This window comes from Bison bison, unplaced genomic scaffold, assembly GCF_000754665.1.
Source record: "Bison bison bison isolate TAMUID 2011002044 unplaced genomic scaffold, Bison_UMD1.0 scf7180017864525, whole genome shotgun sequence".
NCBI lineage: Eukaryota > Metazoa > Chordata > Mammalia > Artiodactyla > Bovidae > Bison > Bison bison.
Genome location: NW_011495076.1, coordinates 6,233,250 through 6,245,464, shown reverse-complemented (window position 1 = coordinate 6,245,464; position 12,215 = coordinate 6,233,250). Strand labels below are relative to the sequence as shown.

The 12,215-nt window shown below is 38.6% G+C and overlaps 1 protein-coding gene across 1 annotated transcript in view; it reads left to right on the top strand.

The window, feature by feature from the left end:
* IMMP2L (IMP2 inner mitochondrial membrane peptidase-like (S. cerevisiae)) overlaps positions 1-12,215 on the top strand; it is a 960,253-nt gene that overhangs the window by 638,492 nt on the left and 309,546 nt on the right. The gene's annotated exons all lie outside the window — the stretch shown is intronic.

Genomic DNA, 12,215 nt, shown 5'->3' with positions numbered 1-12,215 from the left:
CTCTATACCATCTTCAGTTATTAACAGGTTTTATGAAGAGGTTCTAAGAAGGAAGGGAGGTAGAGAGAGAGAGGAAGGCGGGAGTGTAGAAAGAAGAGAGGCGGGAGAGAGCTGGGAATCTGTAGAGAGAGAAGCCATTTGACATTTATTTGGAAGTAGAGTGGAGATTTCTCCTTGGTGGCCAGTCTTTGCATGTAACAGACCAGAGCACACGCCTCATAGAGTGTTAGATAGTGATCTCTGTGGTGAGAAGTGCATTTTGTGGTCTCAGTTTCAGAGATTATAACCTCTTCCCTAAAGTAGGAACTGAACCCTTGGCATCGGTCAATACAACTTACTATTTCCCAAGGTTCATTCTATAAAAAGCAGATGCTCAGAAGCGTTTGTTTAGAAATTCATTTGCTCTCTGAAGCAAGATTTGGGGGTCAGTGGTGCCAATTGTCATGCCCCATACCACAAAAGATGCTATGAGCAGTAAATGAGTTGCTCAAGATGCTACTGCTTACATATGGGCTTGAATCCTAAAAATACCATGAGTGCCATGAATTGTTATAAGGTCTGTTTTATAAACTAGTGTCATTCAGAGTGCCTGGTACCTAATTGTCATTTGGCAAATATTTGTTGAATGATCTAATGATTGTAAAAAATAAATTATCTGTATCTAATACCATAACCTCTCTGTTACACCATAATGTCTGATCATTGTTTACACTGAATGAGGTTTTTGTACTCTAAGGAACCCTGGAAAAGGAACATTTTGCTCTTTCTTACTTGAGTTACATTGTTCCATACTAGTTGTAGATCCAATTCCAGGTTGGAGTTAAATATGGAATTATTAGAATGTTTTTTTTTTTTCCTAGTGGGAAATGGGGTTTTCCCACTAGTTTAGAATTTTGTACATGCTCTGAAATCACTATTCTGTGTCCTGTTCATTTTGGAAGCACTTTGTGACTATTCTTTGTGGCTTATGTCTTATTGGATATCTGAGGATCCAATATGCTGAATTTCATAGACTTTGTATGTGAGGGTTTCCAGTTGTGTCTGTCAAAGGTGGGCTAGGACCACCACCAACAGCATCATCTAGATGCTTTTTAAAATCCTAAGATTCAACCCTAGACTTTAAAGTTTCAGAACTACTAATCCATAGACTAAGATCTATAGACTATAGAGAATCAGTCATTTTCATGTCAATATAAATTCTCTTGGAAAGAATTGAGGAATTATGAGTCTTTTTTCCCAAAATTTCAGTTGCCATTTTATTAGATCATAAAAAATATGCCAAGATATCGCTATTAGGTTGATAAATCATTTTGCACATTCATGAGCAAAGACTCATGTTAGTCATGAAAATGACAATTAGGAAATGGAATATAGATACATGAGATAGCATGGATAAACCTGAAGACATTACGCCAATTAAAATAAGCCAGACACAAAGAATATGATATGATTTCACTTTTGTGGGCTAATAGCAACATCTTGGTATGTTTCTTATGAACTACTCACTATGGAATAGTACTTTTCTGTTCTTTTTTTAAGCCCTGGTAACTGACTTCGGGCTGTATTCAATGAGAAGGTTAAGACAATCACTACTATCACATCTTCCCTTCAACTGGAGGAGACTAAAAATAAGTAAATAGCAATTGGGAACTTCTAAAATGTTTCATGGTATTAATATTAAAGGAATTCAAGACAAGTGAGAATATTCTTGATAGATTCCAGACTAGCTTTTGTCTTTATGGCTAGTTTTTCACATTTAAAACTTAAATGGTATCAGTTCTACTATATCCATACATTGCAAAAAACCATTTTCATATTTATTTTGAAGCTGTTTTCTTGTTCTAGTTTAGTGTTTTAGAATTTAATTATGAGATTACACAACTGAACTTAATGTAACCTGAAGAGTATATAGGAAAAACTAACCGTATGCAGGAGAAACCAATACACTGTTAATCAACAGACTTTCAGTTTACACTGAGAGCATTCCATTTTTGTGTTTGGTAAAAACTCTAATGAAACCAGTGTTTCACTGTAACTGTGACCATAAAACCTGTTGCAGTACTAGTGTGTCTCCTCACCTATGTCCAGGAAACAACTTTGCCACCAAGCTGCCCTTCAAAACAAAGGGGTTCTCCTGGAAGAGGATGAGCCACTGGGTTACTGTGTCACTTCTGCTGACTCCAGCATAAGACATGTAGGCACTGTGGTCCTGAAAATTAGCTTTCTGGGTCAAAATGGTTTATTTGTTAGCAGTTAAGAAATTCTGCGTGCATTCACTAAAGCTAAGGTTAAGGTGATAAAGCAACTGAGCCTTTTAGCACTTAAAGAAAGGTGGAGGTGAAGTGAAATAACCATTCAAAACAGCAAATAATTAATTGACTCTCTTTGTTAACAGGCAGGAGGTCAAGTACACAGGGCCACAGCAATCACACTGCCTGCATCCTAAACAGCTGCGGCTTTGTCTTAAAATGATTAGGCTGGATTGTTGGGAACTCATTTAAAATGAGATTTTAATTTAGAACGGGAGTGGTAGAGTTAGAAAGATACTATCAGTTTCAACAATATGATCATTTACCTTACTTTTTAATCTTCTTTTTAGTCATGTAGAGTTGTGACCTTTGAGTTCCATTTCCTTGATTTTTATTTTATTAAATCATGTTACATATTTGTTTTAAATTTGTAACTACCAGTTTTACTCTAGGATATTGATTATGTGATTAGATCAGTGTAATTATGAACAGTTAGACTTTTATGTATTAAAAGTTAATAAAAAGAAAATATGACTTTTCCAGAAACACTTGAATTAGCTACGTCTCCATCATAGGACTCCGCTGAGTATTGTCTTGAAGTCTTTAAAGCCTGAGATGATAAGGACTTAGGGAACCATGATTGTAAAAGATGAGATGTTTAGGAAGTTTTCCTCCTTTGTATCACACAAGACAGTGTAACAGGAAATAACTGCTTTTTTTTTTTATGTATTAATATGTTTTTTTTTTAATTTTATTTTATTTTTAAACTTTACATAATTGTATTAGTTTTGCCAAATATCAAAATGAATCCACCACAGGTATACATGTGTTCCCCATCCTGAACCCTCCTCCCTCCTCCCTCCCCATACCATCCCTCTGGGTCGTCCCAGTGCACTAGCCCCAAGCATCCAGTATTGTGCATCAAACCTGGACTGGCATCTCATTTCATACATGATATTTTACATGTTTCAATGCCATTCTCCAAAATCTTCCCACCCTCTCCCTCTCCCACAGAGTCCATAAGACTGTTCTATACATCAGTGTCTCTTTTGCTGTCTTGTACACAGGGTTATTGTTACCATCTTTCTAAATTCCATATATATGCGTTAGTATACTGTATTGGTGTTTTTCCTTCTGGCTTACTTCACTCTGTATAATAGGCTCCAGTTTCAATCCACCTCATTAGAACTGATTCAAATGTATTCTTTTTAATGGCTGAGTAATACTCCATTGTGTATATGTACCATAGCTTTCTTATCCATTCATCTGCTGATGGACATCTAGGTTGCTTCCATGTCCTGGCTATTATAAACAGTGCTGCGATGAACATTGGGGTACACATGTCTCTTTCCCTTCTGGTTTCCTCAGTGTGTATGCCCAGCAGTGGGATTGCTGGATCATAAGGCAGATAACTGCTTTTGAAACAGAAGGCCAGAAGAAATGTACATAGTGTTTACTTGAAAAAAAATTATCTGAGGAGGATAGTGTCCAAACTATACGGAGGGTAGTGTTGAAGAAAATCTTTGGGAAGAAGAATTGAAGACCTGGAACACTGCTTGGATGATGTGATTAAAGAATTTAGAGGGAGGCATTTGCGTGCCAGTGAACAGCCTACAGGGATAGGCAATGGGTGGGAAAAGCAAGCAAACAGATGGCAATGGCAAGAAAGAGCTGATAAAATGTGGGAGAGATATGGTAGTATGTATCAGCAAGGCTTTGGGGCTCTACATTTTTCAAGGAAGCTGAATCAGAAGATTTTTGTGAGAAGTATTTTTGTGATTTTGTTATATCTTTTCAAGAATGACATTTTATTTCAGGGAGTAGGCTTACATTAGTTAAAAGTCCAAAGCAAAGTTTAATAATCTGTAAGTGAAAACATCTCTTCATGTGGTCAATCCAAAATATGATGCCATTGCCTTTAAACTCTCTCTAAAGATTAGCCCCCTGAAAACATGTTATTTACTGGACATCTTTCTTAATCACTGATGTTTGGGCTCTTGTGTCTTGGCAAAGGTCCCATGCTACAGTGAAATGAGACTCATAAATTTCTACCATTCAGATGAAGAATGGTGGGTGGTGAGCATATGTTTCTGAGAATCTGCTTTTATTTAAATCAAAAGCCTCCTTCATGCATTTTAACCTATAGTCATGTAAGACCAGTTGGAGATGATTTCCCTTCATTCTGTTTGGCCTTGTTTTACTCCATTGTAGAGGTATTTGAGAATTATGAAGGTTTTACCTGTGTCTGGAAGATAGTCATTAAGCATCAGCTGTGGGAACCATATGGAAATCAGGTTCCCCTGTGAGTTTCTTGGATACACGAAGAGGAGAGTTTGCTTCCATTTTGATTTAATAATCTTTCACTGCTGTTCTGGTTTTGAGGAAAGCTGTTGATCGTGTTTGAGCTGCAGAGTGGTTCCAGAGCCTGTGAAATGTACAGCTCACGAAGAGCATCAACATGACAGCTGGAGAGATTAGAGTCCATTCTGTGTGTGTACAGAATTAGAGGACCAGTGCTCACAGAAGCAGGCGAGCCTTCTCACATTAATCAATGTCTTTTAACCCAGAATCAAAGTGGCTTCCTATAAGGAAAAACACATGTGGGTAGACACTGTTTATTCCATTTTAAGTGGGTTCCCAGTATTTGCAATAAAACTTTATGGACTAGAAAAAAATGTCTGCTATATATTTATACTAAAGAATGATAGAAAAGGGTAAATCATCTGGCAAATTGTAGCCTCAACATACTCAGTTTTTATTTAAAAAGACATACCTGAACACATTTTATAGTTATTGCTGACTATATACGGCCAACTAAAAATAGCAAGACAATGCATCACAGGTTGAGATATAGTTGTAATTTTTGAAAAGGAATTCCTTTGGTGTTCTATATCTAAAACACTTGCAAGTAGGTAAATTTTGACCTCTGAATTTTCTTACAAAGAATAAAACTTTCCCAGGATAACCTAATAGGGGAAAGGACAATCATGACATTGTAATAACAGCATAACTGTCTTATTCTGAGGCTCTGATAAATTTTTGGAAACCAAACTGAGCAACTCTAAGGGTCTTTTGTCTTAAATGGTCTCTTTGGTGGATCTACTGGCCCTGCACGCTCTTCCTCCTTACCTGGCTATGTTTCTCTAGCCACTGCTCTGTACCTCTTTGGCTTGGTTTACCCTAAGAAGGTAGTTTCTTTTAGTTCTTAGAAATATCCTCCCCTCTTTTCCTTCTATGGTACCCCAGATTCCCTTACGGTCTCTCACAATTCTTTTAACCCCTAATAAAATTACTATTCTCACCCTGCCTCCTTTTTCCAAAGATATTTATTCTTGGCCACTAAAAATCCATATAAAACTTAAGCCCCTCTAGCTCTGATCCCTTTCTATAACTCTATGTACTCCATCCAACAGAGAGGAAGGTAATACTAGGAAATGTAGAAACAAACAGGAATTAGACATTTGATTTAATGGTAGAAGGTTTTTGTTTTTTTTTTAGTTTAAAATTTTATAAATAAGCTATCATTGTAATAAGTTACTGCAGTATAAATAGCAGGAAATAAAATACTTTGAAGAAGTTTCTGATAATATAACAGCGAGTGAAAGTTGGTCAATGGTGTCCGACTCTTTGGAACCCCATGGACTGTGTAGGATTCTCCAGGCCAGAATTCTGGAGTCGGTAACCTTTCCCTTCTCCACAGGATCTTCCCAACCCAGGGATCAAACCCACATCTCCCGCATTATAGGCAGATTCTTTACCAGCTGAGCCACCAGGGAAGCCCAAGAATACTGGAATGGGTAGCCTATCCCTTCTTCAGCGGATCTTCCCGACCCAGGAATCGAACTGGGGTCTCCTGCATTGCAGGCGGATTCTTGTCAGAGCTGTGTTAGTGACTGTCAAGCTGAGAACACCAATGACAATGCTGCTTTCAGAAGTGACCAGTTGTAGTTGGATTTTGTTAAATCTCAAACCTCATGCATATTTTTTTTCCTGAAGTCAGTTTGTAAATACTATTCAGTGAACTCTGAGGGACATAAAGTTGCTCCTTTCAAAGGAGCCAATTGTGTGTGGTTATTGGAGCCACAGAATTCTTCTGTAAAACAATGGTACTGTATTTTAAAAATTAGTAAGTCCAACAGGGTTAGGACAGAAATGAGCCAGAAAGCTTTATATTGTACTTATATTCTAACTTCTACAATGTCAATATCCTCCATGAGAGGCAAATATTTTAGGGAAATTAAGATAGTTTCCATGATCCTGTGGAATATCACCTCTTCTCACACGTATACCTAACTCAGTTTTACTGGAAAAGTTTGAATCTTCACACATATACCTAACTCAGTTTTACTAGGAAAATTTGAATCCAAGGCACAGTAGGTACATTAATAATGCATGTCACCACAGTAACTAGAGATGGTAATGCACAGATATATGCAGTAGAATAAATACAATGGAATGCATGCAAATATTCAGGCCATAAAATCCAGGTATGCAAAATATATATGTTTGTTTTGCCATTTCTGGATTTAGGTTTTTTATTGCTAGCAAAACCTATTCCTTTCAAATTGAGGTAAACCTAAGAACCTTCTGAGGCAGTTCAAGGCAAATTAAGTCTGTTTATAATTCTGCATCTTGTCAGAGTAGCATCTCTGCTTTGGGGATATTGTGATAGCCTCAGGGGAGGAACAGCTGGACCTCAGTGCGTGCTGGTATCTATTGAGACCTATGTTGACCTGTCTGGGTCTCAGTTGTCAACCCCTCACCACTGACACCCTCCACTCTCATGCTGGCATCCACTGAAATGCCCCCATTCCCATCCACCTCTTTTTATTTACTGCCTAACCCTGAAAATTATTCCATGGTAGCCAGAATCATGAGACAATAGGTCTGGAAGGTGGTACATCAGTTTACACATCACATTTTTATCTGGACACAGAAAGTTACACCGAAGACATTCTGGCTGTGTTGTTTGAAGTACACACCTCAGATGGGCATGTATGAATTCTACGGCTTCTGTCCATCGCAAGCACCTAGTGGGCCCAATTAGGCAAACTTCAAGAGCTCAATTCACCATAGGTAAAATAAGCATTTTTTGTATTTCTAAGAATGAAAATTCTGTCTCTCTCTTTTTCTTTTTTTTTCAGATATTTGGTCGTTCATCCTTGTTAGAAATGAATTCTGGGTAAAAAAGGGGTTGGGTGCTAAATGTTGGCTCCAGTTAAAAATGGTCGAGACTGTCTTGTTCCTCTCTGTTCACCTGGGCTTCCCAGGTGGTTCAGTGGTAAAGAATCCACCTGCAATGCAGAAGACATGGATGGGTTCAATGCCTGGGTCGAGAACACCCCTTGGAGGAGGGCATGGCAACCCATTCCAGTATTCTTGCTTGGAGAATCCCATGGACAGAGAAGCCTGGAAGGCTATAGTCCATAGGGTTGCAAAGAATCGGACATGACTACACACACACTATTCTCTTTTACCAGGATTTCCCCTGTCCTGAACTTAGCATGTCATTCCTTACAGTATGACCAACACTGACAAACTGGTGAGTGAGCTCAGTTAGAAACAGGATAACCCTTGAGTCATGTTTCCAGTAGTCTTCTCCAGCTGATTGCTAATACCACTATTATCTTGTATGACTGCCCATGTAAATATCCTCATTTCAGCTTTTACATACTAATACACTTGTCCCCTGGTATCCACAGGGGACTTCAGATACCAAAATTTACAGATGTTCAAGTCCCTCATATAAAAGGTATATAACTTATGCACATCCTCCTGTATTCTTTAAAACATCTCTAGATTATTTCTAATATCTAATACAATGCAAATGCCATGTAGTTGCTATACTGTATTATTTAGATACTAATGACAAGGAAACATCTGTATATATTCAGTACAATCACAACCACCATAGGTCTAACTACATCAGCAACAAATAACATTTTTCTTTCTTTGAATACTTACAGATTGCTTTCATTTAATGACTTGAAAGAGAAATACATAGAATAAAACAGGATATTTAAAATACAAGTATGTATATAAAATGTAATTATAAACAGAGAAAATATAAATTCACTTCTCTCTCAGATGCACACACTGTGTTGTTTTTCAGTCTCTAAGTTGTGTCCGGCTCTGTGAGACCAAATGAATCATGGCACCCCAGGCTTCACAGTCTTTTACTATTTCCTGGAGTTTGCTCAAACTCATGTCCATTGTGTCAATGATGCCATCTAACCATCTCATTTTCTGTTGCCCCCTTCTCCTCCTGCCCTCAGTCTTTTCCACATCAGGGTCTTTTAACCCTCACCGAAACCCTGATTCTTCTCTCTTGATAACCCTCATAAGATGATGATGGTGGTGATGGTGATGACAGTGGTGATTGTTTTATGATGTTACAGCGCTCATGGGGTGAGAGGATGAGATGTCTGACACTGTAGTGGTAAGTGGTGAGATATCAGGCAGAATCTTCTGGCAGAACATTAGAAGGGTCAACTGGGTTTCCCTTACAGCTGTTGAGACTTTGGCGGAGGCTCAATGATGGTAATGTCAGAGTCTATGAAGGCTGAAGGCCGGGGCTCTTCAAGCTTGAAAGTCAAGGCTTCACAATCGCAGGTCAGGTGCTTTAGTTAGAAACATTGTTATAGAAAACTGTTTCTTCATCAAATAGATCTTGCGGGGGTTCTAGGTATGCTGTTATCTGTCAGGTGACGCAGAGGCTTCATTCCATCAAAGGATCATACTGAAGTTCATATCCTTTAACACATGAAACTATTAAAAAATTGCTGCAGATTTTTCAAGTGTCCAAACTGATGGTTCTAAGTCTAAAACTGCTCTAAGTCTTCTGCATCTCTATCATCATTGTCTGTAGAGGATTTCAGTAGACCTTCAAGTTCTCTTTTGGTAAGGGTTTCTCTGTGCTTCAACATTGTCCTTGATCATGTTTGAGAAGCTTTCCCCACCAAATTCCTTGGAACATTCCTGACTTTTGCATCAGTAGTGGGGACGCCCCTGAAATCATAGACAGCCTCATTCCATATGGCTTCCAACATGCACTCCTGTCTTGGGCTTTGGGGAATCTGTGGTCTCTGTAATTGTGAAGCTCTTCCATAAATCCACAAGTCCTTGAGAATGTGAGGCAAGTTGCCTTAGTACACTTGATGCCTTGATCTAATGGCTGCAGCATAGACATAGTATTAAGGGGGCAGGGACATTGCATCCGCATAATTGTCTGTGAAGCAGAAAGATAGGGGATGGCTGGGGACATCGCCAGTAATGAGGAGGCCCTTGAATGACAGCCTTGTCTTTTTGAGAATTTTTTTCACTCAGGAATGAAGCTCTGGTGGGACTATTCCAGGAACAAGATGGCCATCACCCATGCCTCCTTGTCGTATTGCTAGAATACAGGCAGACGATTTTTGGTTTTCATCACATTTCATCACAAATGAAGCCTTGCTCTGGAAGATAGTCTTTCTCTTGCACAAGTTTCTCGAGGTTTTCTGGGAACACTAATGCTGCCTTGGCATCAGCCAATGCTAATTCTCCTGTGATCTTTATGTAGCTCACCAGTCATCGCTTACCAGCCTTCCACTCCTTCCTCTCGCACTCCTCAGCTCCCTCACAGTGATCCCTCACAGAGCACAGCAGTGCTCCTGCAAATGAGGTGCTTTTCACTCAGAAGTTTGCCATCAGCCAGGATATGCTCCTGTGACGTCTCCTCTAGCCCCACACTTAATGCTTTCTCAGTCTTGGCAAGAATTTAACACCAACTGGAGACACTGGTGTTGCCACTGTAGGAAGCACTAACACTTCCACAAACTGTAGCTTCTTTCTGCTGCATTGTGCAAATGCTTGATTCCTTCTTGCCTACCTTTCCACCCACTTTGGCAAGCAGCATGCTATGTTTTCAAAAGATCTCAGACTTTCATTTTCTCTTCTAAAGAGAGCACTTTATGCTCTCTCTTAACCTTTGAGGGATGCTGTGACCACTTAATTGCTTTTTAAGAGCCGTTTTCTTCATAGAAACAAAGAGTATATACAGCATAAGCAGCCCATATACAAGATGCGAGGTGAACAATGTTCATACAACTAGGCACTGAACAGAGACTGAGCATCTGTGGGAAGGCAGGAGGCTATAGCAGCCTTCATATCACACCATGCAGTGGATTTAGCATAGTGTTCAATGCATGGCAAATTCCAGTTTTGCCTTCTGGAACTTTCTGGAATTTTTTCCCCCAAATATTTTCAATCTGTGGTTGCTTGAATTCATGGATGCAGAACTCAGGGATGCAGAGAACTTACTGTATTAATTTTGCATTTCAGTTGGTCTGCTTTTTCTGTGTCGTATTGACGCATATGGATATGGGTCGGTATGGAAAATACCAGTAGCTTTCACTTTCATGTTTTGTGGTGTCTATATTCCCCTTCAAACCTACCACGCATATGTGGTACTATTTCCTTTCTTGTTTAAAGCTTAAAGCATAAGCCCAGTTAGCTTAATCACAATGTTAGGGTTATGATACTAGGTAGATAGCTTTAACTCATTTGGAGATCAGTTAATTTTGTTTTATTCTATGGCCTTAAGTGGCACTGTACTAAAAAGTCATACTCAGTGAGATAGTATGGCTAGAAGGGCAAAACCTGTCTTGACTATAGCAAAAGACCACACAGATACTCCTGAGTGCATATTCTACTTTAGGGACAGAGTGGTAGTATTTCTATGTGAACATCTGCACTTTGAAAATCTATACTGAAAGAAGAGTCAATATTTATATTGATGTTAGCTATTCATCGCCTCCACTTCCACAGATATGTCAACTTGAAGCATATTCAACGTGTGGAAACCCAAATTTATAACAAAATAAATAAGGGGATGTATTTTTCAGCCCAGAAGTTTCTTTATAGTTCAGAGGAGTTTCTTTAAATAGTATGATTCCATATTGTATGGTAGAATACACACACATACACACATATGTGTATTACGTATGTGCTATATATTTTATGTATATACTATATATATTCATTTACATACAATTCTAGACAGTGAAGTATATTTGCAGTTCTGTTCACCACCTGAAGACGCAGTGTTTTATGTTTTGAAATGCCTGAATTAATAAACATTGGTAGAAATTAACTCATTATGATTACACTGTATTTCTTAGAGTTTTCACAATTAAGGACATTTGTTTTTTTCAGAGTCAAAACAGTCAGTTACAAAACTATTTCAGCTTTTTCAATTACAGAAGTTAGTCATAATACACATTTAATTGATTTTACATAATCAAGGCTGATTTACTATTAAGAACAGTTGTCACTATTTGCTTATTAAATGTCTTCTAATTGTAGTAAGTGACAGCCAGACAACTTTTAAATATAACCAAGAAAATGTTTATCAATAACAACAGTTTAATTGTTTAAAGTTCACGCTTTTGTTGTTTCATAAGTACTTTTAGAATGTATTTACTTGTGTAACAAATTGTTAGTCATAAATCTGAAACATAAACTTCTTGTTCCTGCTGCTACCTTCTTGGATCATTCGAACTCTGACTGAAATCTCTGGGGGTCTCTCAGTTCGGCTCAGTCCTGTCCAACTTTGCGACCCCATGGGCTGCAGCACACCAGGCTTCCCTGTCCATCACCAACTCCTGGAGATTGCTCAAACTCATGTCCATTGAGTCAGTGATGCCATCCAGCCATCTCATCCTCTGTCGTCCCCTTCTCCTGTCTTCAATCTTTCCCAGCATCAGGGTCTTTTCCAATGAGTCAGTTCTTCTCATCAGGTGGCTAAAGTATTGGAGTTTCAGCTTCAGCATTAGTGCTTCCAATGAATATTCAGGACTGATTTCCTTTAAGATTGACTGGTTGGATCTCCTTGCAGTCCAAGGGACTCTCAAGAGTCTTCTCCAACACCATAGTTCAAAAGCATCAACTCTTTGGTGCTCAGCTTTCTTTATGGTCCAACTCTCACAT